Raw genomic sequence first — 22,721 nt, 5'->3', positions numbered from 1 at the left:
ATCTAAAAAACAATCGACATACGAACATTTTTTCAATCGTTGCCTGCAATTACACCGAACGATTAACGTTTAAATTCGAACTATTTAACGATTTTTCGCACTATAATCGCCCCGTGTAATAGGGCCCTTACAGTATCCGACTATCCAGTAATTCGACTCTTCACAGAGCAGGAACTCCACTAAGCAGGAACACTGGCTTAAGTTCACCCACGTCACCCACACTGGGTTAACTGGACATTGGCTAAACACTGGGTTAACTTCATCCACAGCCACCACACTGGGTTAACTGGATAGTGTCTTAACACTGGGTTAAATTCACCCACATCATCCACACTGGGATAAACTGGATACTGGCTTAACACTGGGTTAAAATCACCCACAGAACCCACTTACTGGGTTAACAATAGGTTTACCTTCACCTGTGTGGAGTTAAATCTCTACCTATCTCTCTCTCTCTCTCTTTCTCCAACTGTCTGCTATAGCAAATTTGTAAACGAAGCATGCTGAAGTTGCTTTGCCAAACAAAGTTAATTACCAGCCCAATTCGCTTAGCTCATCCCTAAATTATAAGTAATACATAATGTGGGGTATCACTGCTAACTAAGTCACCAAAAGCTGTTAGCTGTAAGGAAACCTCAACATCAGTGCCTCACAGTATAAATCATGTACTGTACAATGGATAGTGGAAGTCATACTACCTTACGGCTACGTTCACACACAGTAAAATATGGCCAAAATACAGCTGTAATATTAAGTGAAAACAAAATAATGTGTGAACAGGTGTATTTTTTATTTTTTTTGCTAAAACAGGTTTCAAATAAAAACCATGTTCATTATTTTTATACCCGTATTCAATGACTTATTCTATACTGTGTGTGTGTGTGAACTGCTGGCCAATTTCCAATTGACTTTCAATGAAGCGTATTATTACTTTAAAAATACAGTGAAACCTTGGATTACAAGTAACTTGGTCTGAGAGCATTTTGCAAGACAAGCTAACAGTTTTCAAAAATTATAGTTCTGTAAACAAGTAAGATTCCATAATATGAGCCCCCCATCCCCCCATGTCACCATCCTGATACTGTACTGGGTAGAAATCCCTCCCATCTTTACCCATTGCTGCCCTATCAACTTTGCTGGTTATCGGACACCTTCTGGCTCTCCTCTGTTGCCCATCCGCGTCAGGGACCCTGTAGAACTGCAGAGATCCTCTTGTGGAAGTGAGCATCTCGGTCTTATCTCTTCTCCCTGGTGCCGGAGGACTGAGCTTAGTAAGGCTGCTGCACCGTCCTACTCTGGTGTCCAGGCAGCCTGGATCCTGCATGTACAGATGTAACCCAATCAGTGATTGCTTCAACTCTCCAGGGCCTCATCTGGTTTTCACCAGCCGCAGCTGTGCACGTGACGCTGCCATCTTACCTACACTTGGCTCTGGATGGTTTATTACCGCCGCTTCCCTCTGACCCCTGAATTAACCCCTTTACCGATCGCTACTCCAGCCAGCCGGCACTAGTACCAGCACAAGCAGGTTTGCAGCCACCTGGGGAGTTGTGTGTGGAGGGAGAGTTAACTGATTAACATGCTGTGCTAAAGACGTAATTGTCGAAAATTGTTGCAGAACCCTACCCTGCATGCATTTTAAGAAGAACTTGGATTAAAGATTACTGGTGTTATAGGAGAAATTGTGCTGGAGCTTTGCTCTTCTATTTTGTACCTGCATGTCCATGGGCAGATCACATTTAAGTCTTCATTGGAAACCTAAATTAGAAGACCTTATGTGATATGTTTGCATAATTATGGTAGAGCAATGGTGAACTTTTTTCTTGCACTTTAACTGATTAACCCTCTGTTTACTTATACAGTCTTCTTTATTGATGCAGAACCCTTTTGGGTTTTAGAACAAACTTTTTTAAAACAAACTTTTAGAACAAACCGTTTGCTTTTCAATCATTTTGTATGGGTAAATTTGCTTTAATATAAGAGTGATTTGGATTACAAGTATGTTCCTCCAATTATGCTCGTAATCCAAGGTTTCACATCATGGATATATTTTAACTTCAAAATTACGGCTGTACTTTTGTACTATTTTACTGTGTGGAAACATAGCTTAAAGCCACAACAAACAGGGATCTTAGTTTTAGCCGATACATTTTTCCATCCTGATGAATCCCATTTGACTTAATAAGAGATCAGTCCAGGAACAATCTCCAGAAGCTTCCGGCACATGTGCATGGAGCGGAGGACAATACACCTCACTTCATTGTGCAAGAGTATTAAAGAAAAGTGTTTTATAGGTGCAATGACTGAAGTCACTGGAGGTGAGTCCTCCATTAAAGTAATTGTTCATAAAGGTTTAAGTTCATGACAGAACAGTTAGAAAAAGGTTAAAGTAGTATGATTTTTTTTTTTTTTTTGGAAGTGGGAGCTAGCAGAAATCTCTTCTCTCTAAAAAATTGACATGGCGGCAAGGCTCGAAGTGAATCTCTCAGCTGCAATTCACATTCCAAACTGCTGAGATGCTTGGACAAGGTGCAGGTAGACTATTAGAATTAAAGATTCGAATGTGAATTTGACCTAGCCTCAAGTACAAACAAAAGCAAGGAACCAATAGTAGTGAAAGTCTTTCAGTTTGGCCCAACGGTATGTCGTCAAGTGCAAGTGATATGTAAAACCATAGAACTTAAGCCCCTAATACATGGGGCGGTGTTGAGGAGCAAACGAGCACTGTCAGCGCTTGTTTGCTCCTTGTTCGCTGCTCGCTGCCGTTGATATTACATGCTACAGCAGCGAACAGATGAGAGCAAGGGGGGGCGCGGGAAGGTGCGGTGCAGGCTGCCCGGGTGATCGCTAGATCGTCCAGGCAGCCCATAGAAGATAGCCGCGGTCTACTGCCGTCGTTCCTATTCCACAAGGTGACGCAGCAAAACACTGATATCCTGGTTGTTTGTCTTTCAACATGTTACAAATGACAGCAATGATCAGCCGACATCATTCATGTCGGCTGATCGTTGTCTTCTATTACACCAGACGATTATCGTCCGTTAATGGCCAATAACGGGCAAATACCGTCAACAATTGTTCAGTGTAATAGGACTTTTAGAGTGGGTGTACTCTTCTCATCGTGTTAAACCATCCTCAAAATTATACCTATAGGTAGCTGCTAAGGTAGCACTCATGCCTTGATCACACCCAACCCCTATACCTACAGGTGGACACCATTATTATTAGTACAACATGATAAAAGACATGTTTGTGTTATGGCCTTCACCCTACACCACCGCTTATGACTGATGCTAAAAATACAGATTATTATTCTTCATTGTCATATTTTCACCACCATCTTGGTGATTTTGTGGACACTTTCACATTCTTGAAGTTGCATTTGCATTTGGCCTACACAATCCTTGAACGTTTGCTTTTTACTTTGTTTTGTTGCCATATTTTTCCTCATGATCTACATGAATATCCTCTTGTGTGGGATTTATAGTGTGGTGCAAATGGCTATGACTTGAAGTTCTATTTTTTTCATTGTCTCTTTATGTGGTATAAACCATCAAAAGCTAGCTTTACACCCCCACAGATGTTTAATAGTCTGGTCACATAAAGTTCCCCTGAGGACTAATGGGAACCACGCGTTGAAGCACGTTTATGTGGTAACATTCACACAGCATATACCGGCAATAACTTTTTTGGACAACAAAAAGGTCACAGTATTCATCAATAGATGTAAACCCAAGCTATATATATTAATACATCAAAAATATTCTCAAAAACATATGTATACCAAACTTTAGCCATAATTTCTCAAAGGAACAACAACCATTGGTTGCTCCTCTTCTTTTCTCTCGTAATCCAAGAACCTGTACCCAATAACTGTTCTGTGTTCTTTTAATCCCCTATAATCCTAACCACAACATTACAACACAAGATGCTAAAACCCTTTAAAAAAGTTTCAAAAATAGAACATCACAAAACAAGGATGATGGATTCAGTTGTGTGTGGGTGGTGCAGTGGATGAGTCTGTGTCTTTGAAGAACAGGTCAGTAGTTCCTAGGTTTCACTCATGAAACATTCTGCATTTTCTTGTTGGCTTTGCTTTTGTCGAGGTTCTCCGGTTTCTTTTCACACTCAAAAACTAAAAACATTGATTGATTGATTGATTGATTGATTGATTGATTGATTGGAAATGAATTGGCTTTATATGAATTTAGACCCTTTGTTTTTGTGTATGAACTAATACACAACTTCATGCATGGAAAGCTAAGGGCAGAATCAGAACGAGAGACGTTTTGGGAAAACGTGTAAAGAAGGTCAAGCATGATAGGACATAGAACAAAAAAAAGAGCTATTATAAGTTCATGTGATCAGAGCTATAATGGAAATTGTATGTCTCGTTGAGGTTAACTAGGTGTTTCAGTTGAATATTACGGCTGCCATGAATTTAGTTGTGATAAAGAAACTTTATTTAACAGAGGAAAACTGTGTCGGATCTGGATCGGTGGTAAATGACTGATTGGTAGGGGTCTCACTGTTGGGACCCCCATACATTACAGAACAAAAATCCTTTGCCTCCTATAAGGGGTGGTTAAAGGGAACCTATCAGCAGGTTAGTGTGGTGGTGGGTTTCTTACCTTCATCCTCTGTGCTGTTTCCGTGCTATTAGGAGTCCAATCTCAATGCTAATTAGGCCCCCAGTGCACCCATCTGCCCCAGCTAGCCTGCCCATTCTAATCAGTATCAGCAGATCAGTGCACTGGGGGCCGTAGTCACTATTCAATTCTTATTAGAGATACAGGACCCCGTTCTCATGAATTGTGGGGCCCAGTGATTGAATCCTCACTCTTTAGACACTTGTCTGACCACCATGTCTGTGGTGCACATATGGTATGTATGCAGTATGGTTCCCTGCATCACTCACTCATGCCAATTACATTTCCCGGGGAAGATATGTGTTTTGTAACTTTTGCGTGATCCCCCTATACTAAATAGTCTGGCTTAGTATGATTTCTATTCCAGTCAAAAAAGTTATACCACCTGAAAGGCCTTGTTTGTGAAGCACATTGGACCCATTATAGCCTATAGACATGCGTGGACATGTTTACATTAGAATAATTTCTTGGCATATACCATGAATATAGTGTCAATTGTGATATGAACAGAACTTCATATTATAGCTCCTTCCTTAACAGAGCCATATAGCATTATTGTCCTTTCTGGTAACTCTTCACCAGTCATGGGATGTGACTAAAGTTACTGATCGCACCGAGTCTCACTCCTGAAACCTGCAGCAATTCTAAGATACAGTTTGGGAAAGAGCACAGCAGCTTGCTTGTCTCCCCAGCTGTCAATTAAATCTAACTTGTTTGCTTCATTATAGTCTATGAAGTAAAAGAGTCAAATGTTTGGGCGCACTGCACCAGCTGTATCTTAGGATTCCAGTGGGTTTCAGCAGTGAGACCCAATGTGATCAGTAACTTATGACATATAAAATGACAAATTACAGTGATGCTTTCATATTATAAGAAAACTTATACATATATATATAGTAATCTGCATAAAGAACCTCACCCCTAGAAACAGGCCACCTACCCTGCTGAACAGGCTCCACACCAGCGCGCACTAAACCTACATTACTCAAACATTTCTTTTTTCTTTCTACTGAAAATATTTGGGATATGCAAATTATACTTGGCAGCGTTCTCCCCCAGACATGAACTATGCTTTACTGTCATACAACTCCTTCTGGTAAACAAAATAAATAACCCGGCGAGGACGATGTGGACCTAACATGGCGAGGAGATAAGGAGATAATTTTAGCCGTTTTGGTTGTCTTCGTTTTATCAGCATGAGCTGTGTCTATAATTCATCATCTACTATTTTTATCTTACATTATCACCTAGGTGGTCTACAGAGTCTGAACTGAACTCTCGGAATTCTTCAATTCCGCCATCCAACATTTTTGTCAATGAATCCCCCGAAAAGAGCATTCTCTAACTTGTAATGTGTCAGTGTTGTTTAAATAAACATCCCCTTTGCTCAACAGGGGGAGAAGAAAAAATTACTTTTCTAACTTTTGCCCCCATTAAGCTGACAAGAAGGGAAAAAAAATCGAATTTTTCCCATGAAAAGACGGCTTTGGTTATTTGCCGTTCATTGGAAACACATGTCAGTTCTGCTGCGGTTCAGAAGCAATCACTTAATGTGTCTTTCACAGAGACCAAAACAGTAGCTTACCTTTAATATATATCACAATTGTTATAAAACATCTGGTGAATGCAGAGTGATTTTCTTCATTTTATTGCCGAATTCTTTCTTTAAAAGGCAGTAGGAAAATCTTATGAGGTTTTTTTTTTTTTAACAAATTCAATATTTTTCCATAATGGCTGTACAATTCTTTCTCTTTGGCTATTACTCATTATTTCCATATATTTCTGACTGGAAGATAAAGTCCATACAGAATAAAGTCTATAAAACGGTCTACCTTTGATCTTTTTTTCGATTTCTTATAAACAAGTGCGTAATTATTTCTATTTCGTATTGACGTTCCATTGGAAATCCAGGCCAGGGAATGCGGCGGAATAACATACTGAGAATGGCATGAGGTGTAATACCCCAGCGAAAAGGCATAAAACACAGAAATGGCCAGAGATTAGAACTTCTGGATAAACTAGTCAAAAATAAAGGTGTTGCGAGGGTTGTTTTTTTTTTTTCCAGAAAAGGCGCCAGCCCTGGCTGTGTCTGGTGTTATAGATCAGTCTTATTCAAGTGCATAGGGTTCTGGCGCAGTACCTGCTGACACCTATAGAGTGGCGCTGACACTAATCATACACATATTTTTAGATGAGATCTTTATTAAGCTTTTACAAAATTTTGACAATATTCAATACAGGGTATGTAAAAAAAAATTACAATACAGAAATTGAAGCAAATGTACTACCAGGTACATCGTTTTTTGTTTTGTACATGAATAGACCAGTGCGGGGATGCCAGTGCCGTGGTCCTTTCGGCCCCTATATTACAATAGCAACTTGCCTGAGAAGTGGCCTCTTGGCATATAGGGGCCGAAACATGTTGCTTTCTTTTTAATACATTTTTTATGAGTTAGTCCTATATGGTATCCATAGTGTGTTCTGTGGCCGCAGCCACATCAGATTTTCTATTAGTTCCTCCATCCAGAGGATTTCCAAGCCATTGGATCCTAATCAGGTACATCGAGTACAGCATTGTGTGATTATCAGTTAATGAAAAGGGATTATCTATGACATTCAGAATTATTTTAAAAAGGTAATAAGGGACGTTTGTAGTGGAGGATGGCACTAGGTAAACAGGTGCGCTTTTGTTACAGGCTGCTCTTTCCAACATATTGTAAATTTATGTATCTTTTGAGAGCTACAGACTTACATATCCCCTCCATGTGCTGCTTAGTTCTGTTACCTGTTGATCTTGGTTACGATCCACCAGTAGTGATGAGCGAGCATGCTCGTCCGAGCTTGGTACTCAATCGAGTATTAGGGTACTCGATGGTACTCGTTACTCGGACGAGCATCTCGCGATACTCGAGAAAATCTCATCATCCGTTTCCTGTAAGTTTGGGCGCTATTTCTCAGCCAATAAACATGCAGGAGACTCTCCTGAGATCACGTGGGACCCATACATGTCGATAGCAGCGATTGGTTGGCCAGATCAGATGACCCTGCCATATAAAACTCGGCGCCGGCAGTACTCGCTTCAGACGCATGCTTTGAGAGATCAGGGACAGAGCTGCTGCTGGTCAGGGAGAGTGTCAGTGTAGGATTTAGGGTTCCAGTAGGCAGGGTATATACTAGCAATACAAACAAACAGCCCTTTTCAAGGCTTAAGGGTATAAACCCACACACCGTATATGCAGCAGATATGCAACAAATACGCAGCAGATTTGTTGGTACAGATTTGATGCTGTGTTCAGTTATTTAGATCTAATCTGCTGCGATTTTGCTGCGAGTTTGCTGCGAGTTTGCTGCGTATCGCAGCAGTAAATACGCTGCATATACGGTGTGTGGGTTTATACCCTAAAAGAGTTTTTTTAATAGTATTACTACAGACTGCAGGCTGGGACTTGCAGTGCTGCTACCACGATTTCCCCAGCACACTGTGGTGATCGGCTGCTGACAGAAAGGGGACATTAGGTGTTGCATTCAGACCCCTAAGAAGTGCTCAGTGTACTAGTTTTTGATTTTGGGGCTGTTGGTCCTGCTGTACTACATTTTATTGCTGGGATTTGTAGTACATCCTGCAAAGAACTTCACTGCTCATTGTAAGGGGTATCACAGGATGTATCTAGGTCCAGCCAGTACCAGATTGTACCGTACAGCCCCCCCTAAACTTGTGGGGACTACACTGTATTGCTGGGATTTGTAGTACATCCTGCATAGCACTTCACTGCTCATTGTAAGGGGGTATCACAAAGTGTATCTAGGTCCAGCCAGTACCAAATTGTACCGTACAGCCCCCCTAAACTCATGGGGACTACACTGTATTGCTGGGATTTGTTGTACATCCTGCATAGAACTTCACTGCTCTTTGTAAGGAGGTATCACAGCGTGTATCTAGGTCCAGCCAGTACCAGATTGTACCGTACAGCCCCACCAAACCAGTGGGTACTACAAGTATTTTCACTGATTTCTGTATTTTATACGCAAGGCCTATCTAAGTTCCACACTGTGCAGTGTCCATAAAAAGGTGAACCCCAGGGGTAAGGGTCGTGGGCGTGGGTTTCTAAGTCATGTGGTTGCCGGAGGCCATGGTTCAAGGCAGGGTGACACAGCAGCACCTATTGAGGAGGGAGCAGTGGCACACCGCAGACGTCCACTCCCTAGCTTCTTTGCCCAACTTACGGGGTCTCAAGGTAGACCGTTATTGAAACCGCAGCAGTGTGAACAGGTGATCACATGGATAGCGGATAATGTGTCCAGTAACTTATCCACCACCTAGTCTTCAACGCAGTCTACCCACGCTACCCAAGGGAGTGGAACCCTTGTTCCATTAGCTCAGCCTTCTTCCCCACAGCCTGGCCCCTCCAGGGAAAGAAGGGATTCAGATCCACCACCACCACCATGCTTCCAGGAACTCTTTTCTGGACCCTTCCCTGAGTCAGAGCAACCGGAGCAGTCGATCTGTCCTGATGCCCAAACTATGCAGCTCACTCAGTCAGTGGGTGATGAGAGTGGGGACTTGCAAGCGGGGTTGGAAGAGGTGTCTGATGATGACGATGAGACCCGGTTGTCAGACAGTGAGGTTGTTGTCATGGATGTAACTCAAAGTGAGGAGGAGAGTGAGGAAATGGAGTTGACAAAAATGACGTTTAGGATACACACCGCCACAGTTAATAGTTTAATAATGCTGTTTGTGCCTTAAAGGGGAGGGTAACTATCACTTCATAGAACGATTGATGTGACTATAACTTTCATATTGACATGTCAGCCTTCTTACCCCCAACAGTTGCCAAAATAGGGCAGAGGTGGTCAGGTCATCACCTTTTTGTTTCTGTTTGTCTATTCGGGAAGTGATGATCAGGAAGGAACAGATGCCGCACTCTGCTGAGGGCCCTCTGCCCTTTCCTTTAAGCAAGTAGGGTTAGGGTCAGCACTTGGACCCTAACAAGTTTGGTGACATGTCAGAGATTTGGAAATGATGGTTACCCTTCAGTTTTGTTGGGATATATACATATTGTAAGTTTGCACAGTATGAGAGAAATCTATCTAGCTGTGCTCCTGCTTGTTTGTTAGCACTTAAACCTGTTAGCACTTAGAATTGTCACATTAGTCAACTAGGGAATGAGATGTCACTATTGTTGGGTGACTGTTTTCAGTTCATAGTTCACATTGTAAAAGTTTAAAGTTCTGCACTTATCTCACTTTTCATTGGTTGTAAAGCTATAGATGTATAGATATATTGTACTTTTTTCTTAATTTAATATTTTCTTTTTTTTCTTAAAGGGGAACTCCGGATCGAGGCAAGAAAAAAATGAAACTTCTGCAGAAGCATATAGCATTATTTATTACCTATCTATCCCAGTTTTGAAACTACCAAAAATCCATTTGTTTTGTGGTTTTCTGTATTTCCTGGTTGAGCTGATGTACTCAGTACTACAGGTTCCAGAATGCATTGCTGTCCCTCTGTTTTAACCAGGCTGTTGCACAGAATCAGGCATAATGGTGCCATTAGGCAGCCTCAGAGGCATGCATACATGCTGCCCCTGCTGTTTCCTGTCCATTTCCGTTTTGTTTCCATCAATTTCTGAGGTTGATAGGTTTTCACATGACCTTCCCTCTACCGAACTGGAGTCTCCTGCAAAAATACTTGAGTCTCCCATTGACTTCAATGGGGTTCGTTACTCGAAACGAGCACTCAAGTATCGGGAAATACTCGTCTCGAGTAACGAGCACCAGAGCATTTTAGTAATCGCTCATCACTATCCACCAGGCATCCACTTTCTTGGTATGCGTATGTTCAGTTCAGTTGCAGTCACATGATCTGTCCTATTAGTACTGGCAGATGGTTTTCAGTTCACATGTAGCAAGGAGGATTGTTGGACAGTGTCTGCACTGGCAACAGCGGGGTTACAGAGAGGAAACCAGATGCATAGGGAATATAAGAAGGACCCATTGTGGTTGGAGTATGTGAGCAAGCGATCAGCTGCAAAACTAGTATGGGGGAAAACCGTACGACTGAGCAAGGAAAACTGTTAACCTCAGTATTGGAGAAGGTGATTCCAAAACCTGCTTAGTAACCACAGAGATGCATTAGCATGCCACTGGTCCAACAACAGGTGCCGTTTGATGTGCCAGGGCATAAGGGCATAAGAGCTCCAAGGCTTTTGTTTTCATACAGTTATACACTGAAAGACTATGTTCACATGGCGTATGAGACCGGCCGTTCCGTGACCCGGCCGGATCACAGAACGGCCGGTCTCTGAAAAGATCCGCTCGCTTCATTGTGTGAACTGGCAGGTCTTTTTGCGGCCAGAATTCACTGAATTGCGCCCGCAGAAAACTGACATGTCAGTTCTTTGCGGCCCCGCATGGGATCCCGGCCGGAGCGTGTACAATGTAAATACACTCCGACCGGGATCCCATAGAAGAATAGGCAGTGTTCCACACCGTACAAAGTACAGCCAATGTTGCCGATGGCAACAACGGCCGTACTTTTATGCTGTGTGAAATATATTGTTGCTTGTCATTCATAACAATTGTTCCTTGAACATCCTATAATAAGGGGGAAAAAACAATCTACCAGATATGATCAATGATCAACAGTGTAAACAATCCGAAGACTCGCCAATCCTGAAAATTATACAGAACATTCATTTTAGGACCATGTTACTACTATAGAATGAATGGTAGAAATAACACAAGTTTAAGATATTATTCCATTAAAAAAAACCTTCTTAAATAGTAATTGGTTTAAGCTACTGCATCATTTTCCAGCATCTCTCTTTGCTACTGCAGTTTTGTTCATCATGTGAGAAAATATATTTTGTCCCTATAAAAGAATGGAAATATGTAATTTCCATTAAAGTCTTAATAAGTTCCAGGTGTTGACTACAATGCAGGAAGCTCCGACGTAACAGATTTTTAGGGAAAATTCACACTTTATAAAATATCATACTTTACCGTCTGCTAAAGCAAGATGAGGAATACACCAAGGAGTCTCCAAGTTGAAAGGACAGCAAAGTCCATTTGCATTGGATGACCTACGCTCATTGATAAGGTCACCTATTTAGGAACAGCACCTAACAAATTTAGGCAAATAGCTTTAAAGCGGCACTATCAGCAGGTTCTGCCCAATGAACCTGCTATGATGCCCCAGAAGCTCTTTACCTCATAACTGCAGAACTGTTAATCATTCTTCTCTTTTCCTGGGCATTCTGTAGATATTCCCTAATTGCTCCTACGCTAATGCAGTGCTTAGGAGCATTTGGGACGTTGCCCGTCAGCCCGAAACACCAGCTCGGCCCACCCATGCCGCCTCCTCCCATGCCACTATGTATATATAAATATGCATAGTCGGAAGCCCCCACGGGCGTGCTGAGCAGGCCTAGGGGGGTGAATATGCGTAGTTTGTGGCACTAGAGGGGGCAGGCTGCGCTGGCCGGCTTTGGGCCGATGGCCCCAAATGCTCCTAAGCCCTGGATTAGCATACGGGCAATTAGGGAATATCTACAGAATGCCCTGCAGTTAGCGGCATAGGAGGGTGTGGGCTGGGCAGTTAATGACTACTAACGGCCATTATTTCAAAACAATGGACATTGTTTTAAAATAACAGCAATTATTTGCAGTTAAATGTCTTTCACGTTTGCAAGCAGGGATTGTGCCTAGCGATATAACTGACATGTCATCCCCAAAGCAGGGTGGTCACCACCCAACCCCTTGAAGCACTGCTAATATCCTATAACAGATATCATACTATACACAAAGGTGTTACCCATAAGGCCACCAGTTAAAAAAACAGTAAATAACTTACATATGTTGGGTATCACTGTCCAATACAAATAATTATTTATAATGGTCAGCAAATGGCATAAAAGGTACAAAACTCACATCAAACAAGAACACCAAGCCCAGCTACTGTACTCTGCACATAATAAGCAATGATGCATACAGCACTGCCTCTCATCGCATGCTCTCTGGGTTGGGTGTAGCCAGCCTAGTGGACGTGGTGAGCAACTATGCACATAGTACTGTAAGGTACATTCATTTGGCTGGGTGGGAGTGCAGGCAGACCAGTCAATGTAGTGTAGTGTATGGTGGTAGAGATGGCACTCTGTATAATAGTGGTGCCCGAGGTAGGGTAAAGTCCCAGGTATAGCAATGGGAAGAATCCCGGCACTCACCAAGGAATTATTATTTATTCAGTGCAAAGACATCACAGGGTACAGGAAGACGGAAAACTGATGAAGGCTGTGAACCGAAACACATCCTCTTGTACCCTGTGATGTCTTTGCACTGATTAAATGAGCATTACTCAACTTGGTGAGTGCCGGGATTCTGTCTATTGCTCATGTAGTGTAGTGAGCAGTAAACGAAATAGTACAGTGTATGCATCGCTGTTCACAAGGGCTTCATTCTCACATTTGGTGCATAGTCAATATGGCAAATGTGCTGCAAAATGGACATATACCCCATATGGTTTCCATCAACCGACACTAGGTGCATGCGAGGCCTACAGTGTGCTACAGTACCATATTGTCATATAACCAAGTTGGCATCAGCTACATCTGTATTTATTTTCAGGATTACAAAGGTGGATACTTTGGTGGAACCCAAAGGATCCAATTATGTTAATGGATTTGATCAGGCACTGTTGGTATCTGCCATGTAACTAACCTGATGTAGCATTATATTAAAAAGAAGGAATAACACCAATAGACCTTTCTGTTCTCTGTAGCACAATAGAGTGTATATATTGTGAGTAGTTATGAGCAAACTTGCTGAACATTTGGGTTTGTCCTAACCCCAACGCCTGGCATTTGACTTCAGCTAGAGAAGTCTCAGTTCATTCATCACTAATTATAAGCAAGGCTCTGTTCACACAACGTAAAAATTAACGTCCGTTATTGCCCCAATTTAACTGACTGCAATGGGAACGCATTAAAGGGGAACTCCTGATAAGAAAAATTAGTTTTCTATTAAAAGTTCTTTAAAAGTTATATAGATGTGTCTATACAATGTATTACTGTATCTCTACAGTTCTGCCACACTAGTAGCTAATAGAAATCAAGGAAGTGAAAAAAATGGCCCCTGTGCCAATCCACATTGTCTCCTGCTCCTTCTGCTCTCCCACCTTAGGAGAAAAATATTCCATGCCTCTGTCTCACATTGTGTGTGTTTGCTGAGGACAGGCTGATGATGCAGACAGGGGGATAGGTGTGATCTCACAGGAGGCTTGGCTGGATTCCCCAATCCTTTGAGTGATTCACCATCTCTGACCGGCCACAAGCAGGTGCAGCACTAATTTTACTGATTGTGATGGGTGGGGGACTGTGATGATCAGCTGAGGGAAAGCATTGCATTCTGGGAACTGCTCAACCAGGAAGGACAGAAACACAATACACAACAAAACCCCCCAAACAAATGGATTTTTGGTAGTCTCAAAACTGGGATAGACAGGTAAGTAATGCTATATGTTTCTGCAGAAGTTTCATTTTTTTTTACCTCTACCTGGAGTTCCCCTTTAAAGTCAATGGAAAGACGGACATCCAATGCACACAATGTATTGAATAACGGACGTTAACACCGCGGCTATCAAAATAATGATCATGACAATTATTTTCAGACGTCTTTTGCAAACAGCGGATGTTTTTTATTAGTTGTTCACACACAGTTTTTCTTTTGTCACCGTTCTTTCTCTGTTTTTACTACTAAATTCAATAGACTTTTCAATAAAGCTGCACCCAAAGGCCAATTACTAACCCAAACTATTATAATTGTACCAACAGCCAACATTGCACTAATGGGAGGCCAGACAGCTAAATGACAGTGCTGAAAAAACGTTGTGTGAACATAGCCCAAGACTGCAAATATACAAAAGAAACACACATTCAGTATATTATAATGTGACCATGCTCCTTGCTGATAGTCACCAAGAACAGGCAACATTTTGAAATCTGATCCAAAAATAAAGAGACAAAATTAAGGTAAAAAGATAAAAATGCAAAATAAAAAAATGGATAATTTAGAAAGTAAAGTATGGGGTATACATTAAACCTGTGAAATGATTTTATGTAATGCATGCTTCTAAGGAAATGCAGCAGTGTGGTGGGGGGAGCAGGTGGACGGCGCACGGCTCGTGCTTCTTCAGGTTTTGCTGTTTTCATGATCAAACTGACTTTCCAAATCTCAGATCTGGAGGGGGTTCAAGAATGTATCATAAACCACATTTCATAAACTGTTGTCATGTGAACAGCAATGATAACAGAGCTGGATGGAGCTTTCTCTAAACAAGTCACCTTGTACTCTACATTTTTCGAATTTCTCCCTGTCTCAGAATTTTTAAGTAATTCTTCATATGTTCACAATGGTCTTTAGACATAGGTTAAAGAGTATTCTATAGCAGCTCACATAATACTGAATGACTGTACACAGAACTTGCACTAGGGCGCAGACGGGTACTTTATGAAACTGATCGCATGGATGTCATTCTTGACCATTCAAGCAGTAAAGGGGATTGCTACCAACATTCTGGGGGGTTAGGGCAGAAGTAGGGGTTAATGTAAGGTTTCCTGATGGTTTAGGGAAGAATTGGTTAATATTAGAGATGAGCGAACCTCGAGCATGCTCGAGTCGATCCGAACCCGAACTTTCGGCATTTGATTAGCGGTGGCTGCTGAAGTTGGATAAAGCCCTAAGGCTATGTGGAAATCATGGATATAGTCATTGGCTGTATCCATGTTTTCCAGACAACCTTAGAGCTTTATCCAAGTTCAGCAGCCCCCGCTAATCAAATGCCGAACGTTCAGGTTCGGATCGACTCGAACCCGAACCCGGTTCGCTCATCTCTGGTTAATATAAACATTCCCGGTAGTCTAGTGCAGTGAGACCCAGTACACACAATGTAATGTCCCTTTGGGTTCACTAGAAAACATTAGGTGTTTTTGATGCGCATTGCTGTTTTACTATATTTTAAATTGCATTATGTTGTAGAATGTTTTACATCATACTTTTGTGACTTTGAAAGGGTTACCCAACTCTACAACTATATATAAAAAAAAACCTAGAAGGAATAAAAGTAGTGAGTAAACTGGAGCCCAGGCTCTCTTCAGGTCAGAAATCAGAGTCAACCACAGGCGTGGTAACCCAGGGGGGCTAGATGGAACTTGCAAGGGCAGGTTGTGTGGTACCATGGCAGCACTTGTCACGAGGCTCAAAGTGGTATATGCCCTCCCTGGGTGCCAGCACATGCCCATTAACGGTCACAAGATTCAGGGAAAGATCAATCCACTCCCATGTAGACAGCTCAGAACATCAAAATTTCCCATAGACTTCAATTATGAATTTTGACAGTCTGAGCTCATGGCCTGGGACTGTATCACGCTAGCGCGATCTCTCCCTTGCTTGATCTTCTAATCAAAGTCGGTGTCAGACCTCCCATGATTAATAACTTTTGGCAAAAGTTATTTTTTGTGACAGGTATGCTTCAAGTAGTTTTAGTAGATTGTCGTATTGTTGAGTCTGGGGGCTACCAAAAGACCTGTCTATGCAGTATAGAACTCTGGCACAGGGACTCTGGTGACTTAACTTTTAATAGGACATACCTGTACTCACAGTTTAGAATGTACCATTTCTTGCCGGAAGGGATCACAATGTGCCAGGTCCAAGAATAAGGGCTAGGACATCCAGGTGTAGCTAATCCCCCAAAACTACTCAAGTTTAAGGAGCAAGGTTTGGCGGGGTACTTCGGCTTTGATTGCAGATTAACCAACATGATGGGGGTAGTCCTGGTCAGCTGAAGGACTTCCTGAAGAAAACCTGTAGAACGCTGGTCACCCAGCTTAGACAGCTTAGCCCCTTAACGACCGCGGGCGTAAGTGTACGCCTCCAAAACCCGTGCCTTAACGCAAACGGGCGTACAGCGTAATGTATAGCAGGCCATCCCTGCTTGTCGGCACGGGGGGTGATTAACCCCTCCCGTGCTGACGATCGCCGCTATTGGCTGATCAATTCAGATCAGCATATGGCGGCGATCTGCAGCTTTCCGGGTCACCGGTGACCCGATGGCCCGGAAAGCAATGGCGGTCGGTGCTGTCCGAGGACGACACCGACTGCCATTACTGTTAAAAGTAACGGTGGCCACGGTGCCACGTCCCGATCGCCGGGATCACGGCGATATAAGTACCCCATGAAAGGGTTAAATACCTGCTGTGGACACCTCAGCTAGGTAGCTGAGGTGTCCAGAGCAGGTATTGACCCATACTCACCGGATCAAGCGTCCCGATCGCGTCTTCCGGGTTCCGAATGCGTCATCGTCTTCTTCGGCGTCTTTGTCTTTTTCCGGCGGTCCCCATCGGTAATCATCGGCAAACTTCGGCTTTTTCTGGAATTGGCGTTCTACTGCCCCCTAGCGGCTGATAAGTGTATATAATACACATATCAGTAGCTATAGGGTTGAAGAAAGATTTTTTTTTTTTTTTTTCCCAATTTTTTTTTTTTCTATTTTCCGCACCCTATCGCCGCTGAGTGCTGATCAGCATCGCAAGTAAGTGCGCCGCTGATCAGCAACTCCTCCTTTTTGGCGTAGAGTGTTTTTTTCCTATATCCTACAGCCACGGTCTGCTTATAAGTGCCGCACATAAGTGCGGCATTTATCAGCAACTCCTTTCTTGGCGTAGTTTTTTTTTTTATACTTAATGTTAAAAAAACATGTAAAAAACACCATTACACTACACGGAATAAAGTTTGACACTACACCACTACATACCCCATATACCAATCCCCGTATAAAGATGACCCCCAGGGTGTTTTCGGTGACGGACGCATACGCTATTATTGCCTCCGACACCGAAACAGCCAGTGAGGATGAATGGGGGGGTCCTTTGTTCCTTCATTCATCCTCATCCTCATCATCCAATGACGTATCTGGGGGTAGCGTAGCGTACGCTGCCCCCCAGACACGTCTTTTCCGCCAGTACCGTCCCAATAAGAGATCACGGTATGGCGTGAAATTCTACAAACTCTGTGAGAGTACCTCAGGGTACACTTACAGATTTAGGGTACGTGCACACTGCGGAATGGCGAAGGATAACCCTTTGTGCATTCCGCAGCTGGCACCCGCCGGCGGACTGATGCAGGCGCGCGTCTCCACCCGTGTCATAGACTCCATGTTATGCTTGGGCGGATTCCATCGTCCGTCCAAAGAATGAACACATTTGACGGAGAGCGGAATCCGCCCGTGCATAGAATGGAGTCTATGACACGGACGGAGACGCGCGCCCGCATCAGTCTGCCGGTGGGTGCCAGCTGCGGAATGCACAAAGGGTTATCCTTCGCCATTCCGCAGTGTGCACGTGCACTTAGAGTGTATGAAGGAAGGGACACCCAAATCCAGCCCCCAGATGCCACCCCCCCCCCATCCTCTGAGTTAGTGGGGAGATCGTTCGGGAACTGATCTTCCCACTGCTGGATAAAGGTTACCACCTGTACGGGGATAACTTTTATACCAGCACCCCCTCTTCCGGTCCCTCGCTGCCCTGTAGCTTGCGGCACGATCCGAACATATCAGAAGTAGTAATAGCGCCCTAACATTTAGCAGCCATGGAGCGGACCCAGCGCTTCTGGATATGAGGGACCCCGTATCGCACCAGGACAACATTTTCCAGGTGACGTCCCCCACACTGGAAAACAGGAGACCCCAGAAGAAGTGCAGAGTGTGGCGTAACAGGGGGATCATGAAGGACGCCATTTTCCAGTGTGACGCCTGTCCTGATCACCCCGGCCTCTGCATACTGGATCGCTTCAAGGCGCACCACACGTCACTGGGGTTCTACATTATCTAAATTCTGTCCCTTACTCCTATTTTAGGGGTCACGTTGATCCAGGGATTATTCTGATCGCCATTATGGAGTCGGGAAGGAATTTTTTCCCTGTGATGAGGCTACTGTCGTCTGCCTTACGAGGGTTTTTTGCCTTCCTCTGGATCAACACAGGTTGAGTTTGATGGACACCTGTCATTTTCAACCTTATAAACTAATAATTGGCCTAATACCCCCAAATAAATTAGAATTGTCCCTTTTTCCCCAGCTAAATAGGTATGGCCGCCATTCCCATTAGAGGATGCCATGATGCAATTACAGAGCCTCTGTGCGGCCAGGACAGTAGAAACCCCCGACAAGTGACCCCATTCTGGAAATTACACCCCATAAGGAATCTAACAAGGGGGGCAGCGGGGATATGGCCCCCTGGTGACGGCCACATTTGGGACGTGAAAATGAAAAAAATTGTATTTTTTATTTTCACGGCACATGTTCTACATATGTGCCTGTTACCAGTGGGGTCCATATGCTCACTGCACCCCTTGTTAGATTCCTTATGGGGTGTAGTTTCCAGAATGGGGTCACTTGTGGGGGGTTTCTACTGTCCTGGCAGCACAGGAGCTTTGTAATTGCGACATGGCCTCCATCCTCCATTCCAGCCTCTAAATGGCGCTCTGTCCCTTTGGTGGCTTGCCCTGTGCCCATATGGCACATTATGTCCACATGTGGGGTATTTTCGTACTCAGGGGAAATTACCCTACACGCTTTGCGTTTATTTTCTCTTTTAACCCCTTGTGGAGATGGAAAAAAATCAAGGCTAGACCAACATTTGGTGTAATTTGTTTTAAATTTTTACTCTAAATCATTAATCTTGTCTTGATTTTTTCATTTTCACAAGGGGCTAAAAAAGGGAAGGAGCGCCATTTGGTTTTTTGAGGCTGGATTTGGCTGGAATGAATTTCGAAGGGCCATGTTGCATTTAAAAGGCCCCTGTGTTGCCAAGACAGTTAAAAAACCCCCACAAGTGACCCCATTATGGAAACTACACTCCTCAGGGAATGTAACAAGGGGTGTAGTGAGCACATGGACCCCACTGGTGACGGGCACAAATATGGAACAATGTGGCGTGAAAATGAAATATTACATTTTTTACACTATAATGTTGGTCTAGCCTTGAATTTATTATTTTCACAAGGGGTTAAAAGAGAAAAAAACACATAAAATGTTTAGAGCAATTTCCCCCGAGTCCGTAAATACCCCACATGTGGACATAAAGCGCTATGTGGGCGCAGGGCAAGCCTCCGAAGGGAAGGAGCGCCATTTGGATTTTGGAGGTTGGATTTGGCTAGAATGGATGATGAACGCCATGTCGCATTTATAGAGCCCTTGTGCTGCCAAGACAGTGGAAACCCCCCACAAGTGACCCCATTCTGGAAACTACACCCCTCAAGGAATCTAACAAGGGGTGCAATGAGGATATGGACCCCTTGATGACGGGCACATTTGTGCCGTGAAAGTGAAAAAATGAAATTTTTCACTTTCACGTCACATTGTTCCACATTTGTGCCCGTCACCAGTGGGGTCCATATGCTCACTGCACCCCTTGTTAGATTCCTTGAGGGGTGTAGTTTCCAGAATGGTGTCACTTGTGGGGGGTTTCCAGTGTTTTGGCAGCACGAGGGCTCTGTAAATGCGACGTGGCCCTTGAAATCCATTCCAGTGAAATCCAGCTTCCAAAAGCCAATTGGCGCTCCTTCCCTTTGGAGGCTCGTCCTGCGCCCGCTTGGCACTTTATGTCCACATGTGGGGTATTTCCGTACTCGGGAGAAACTGCGCTACATGTTTTGTGTTTTTTTTTTCCTTTTATCCCTTTGTGAAAATGAAAAATTGAAGTCTAGAACAACGTTTTAGTGTAAAAAATACTTTTGTCTTTTTTCACGCCATATTGTTGGGAAAATCTGTGAAGCACCTGTGGGGTCCAGATGCTCACCGCACCCCTTGTTACATTCCTTGAGGGGTGTAGTTTTCTGAATGGTGTCCCTTTAGTGGTGTTTTTTAGGTTTTGGCACCCCAGAGCCTCTGCCAACCTGAAGTGGTACAGTCAGAAATGACCAAATATAACGGAGCCATTGAAATGCACTAGGCGCTCCCTTACATCTGAGGCTTGTGGTTGCGTCAAATAGCGCAATAGGGTCACATATGGGGTATTTCTATAAACTGCAGAAATGGGGCAATAAATATTGGGGTGAATTTCTCTGGTAATAAGTTTATAATTATGAAAAATATTGGATTACAATAAAATCTCTGCACAGAAAATTAAAATTTTCAAATTTCTTACACACTTAGCTTTTATTTCTGTGACTCCCCTAAAGGGTTAAAAAAACTTTCTGGATCTGCTTTTGCAGAGTTTGGGGGGTGCAGTTTCTGAAATGGGGTGCTTTGTGGGGCTTTCTAACATACAGGCCCCTCAAATACACTTTAAGGCTGGGTTCACACGCTGTAACTGTGCGGCTGTATTTTTTATGCGGCTGTAAATGTGCGGGTGAAACTCCGGCCGTGGGAAAAAATAGACATGCGGCTCAAAACATACGGTCATTTACTTGGAAATCTGGTTCAACTAAAAATAACAAATAAAATGTTAAGAAAGTGATGGAAACACCTCTGGATGCATCTGGGAAAGCAGGGAAACAGTTTACATGAATCGCTATTACCGGGGTTTGCGATCCTCTGCACTATAGCCGATGTGTCTCATGGTTAATATATTGAATTAATAAAACACATTTTCTGTCTAATAAAGTCCCTTTTATTGTTCAATAATTAAATGTAAACGATTCCATCATTTTGCAATTAAATATACTGTTAAAATAAATATATATATAAATAAATGTATATTTATATATATATTTATTTTTTGACAGTATATTTAATTGCACGATGATGGATTCGTTAGAATTAAATTATTGACCAACGAAACTGAATTTATTTAAACGAAAATGTGTTTTCTTAATTAAATATTAATTAGTACAGGAAACTCCATAAGCCGGTAATTCATATGCCGGCAATAGAGCATTCTGTACTAATCATCACTTAACTTTAATGAAAACATCAAATGTTTCTTCTAATTATGTTATGACAATAGCATTATTAGAAGAAACATTTAGAATTATATGTGCGCTCAGCTGATTGGCTGTTCGGCTGAGCGCACATATAATGAGCCGGTCCGCAGTACAATGACTTCATTGTGCTGCGGACCAGCGAAGAGGACACATCGGGGTGAGTATAGAGCTCTCCCCACCCCCTCCCCAGCACTGCACCCCTCCCAGCAAGGAAGGGGGGGTCACTTAACCCCTTCCTTGCTGGGATGGGTGCAGTCTGACATCAGTCTGGCCCCCAGGGGGTTAAGGGGGATGCAATACATCCTCCCTTAACCCCTTGGGGGTCAGACTGTAAGCAGCGATCTGTAAAGATGCTGCATACTGTAAGGTGCACAACACCGCTCACAATGATGGGTGTTGTGCTCCTGTTTGTGTGTTTTTTGTGTGTTTCTCCCTTTTTGTTTTTCAGATATCGGTATCCAGGGGATTACGTCGGATTCCGTGGACTACGTCGATGACCAGCGTTTTTTTAATGTTTTTTTTAATAAAATGGTCAATGAGGGGTGTGGGGGTGTTTTTATTTGAATAAAAAAATTTGTAAACTTGTGTCTTGTCTTTATTTCTTTACTTTATAGACTTAGTAGTGGAAGCCGTCTAATAGACGGAATCCATTACTAAGTCGGGGCCTAGTGTTAGCCGGTATAAAATGGCTAACACTAACCCCCTATTATTACCCCAGTACCCAATGCCACCAGGGGTACTGGGAAGAGCCGGGTGCCAGTGGTCCCGGAGCGTCAAAATTGGCGCTCCTGGACTGGGGCGGCAGCAGGCTGGTAAGAATTAGGCTGGGGAGGGCCTAAACCAATGGCTCTTCCCACCCTGGTGTTACCAGGCTGCTGTCGTTTGGTTTTTAACCCGGCTGGTTATAAAAATAGGGGGGACCCTATGCGTTTTTTTTTAATTATTTATTTATTTAAAAAAAAAAAACGCATAGGGTCCCCCCTATTTTTAGAACCAGCCGGGTTAAAAACCAAGCGACAGCAGCCTGGTAACACCAGGGTGGGAAGAGCCATTGGTTTAGGCCCTCCCCAGCCTAAATCTTACCAGCCTGCTGCCGCCCG

This window comes from Dendropsophus ebraccatus, chromosome 5 (assembly GCF_027789765.1).
Source record: "Dendropsophus ebraccatus isolate aDenEbr1 chromosome 5, aDenEbr1.pat, whole genome shotgun sequence".
Classification (NCBI taxonomy): domain Eukaryota; kingdom Metazoa; phylum Chordata; class Amphibia; order Anura; family Hylidae; genus Dendropsophus; species Dendropsophus ebraccatus.
This window is presented reverse-complemented; position numbering follows the sequence as displayed.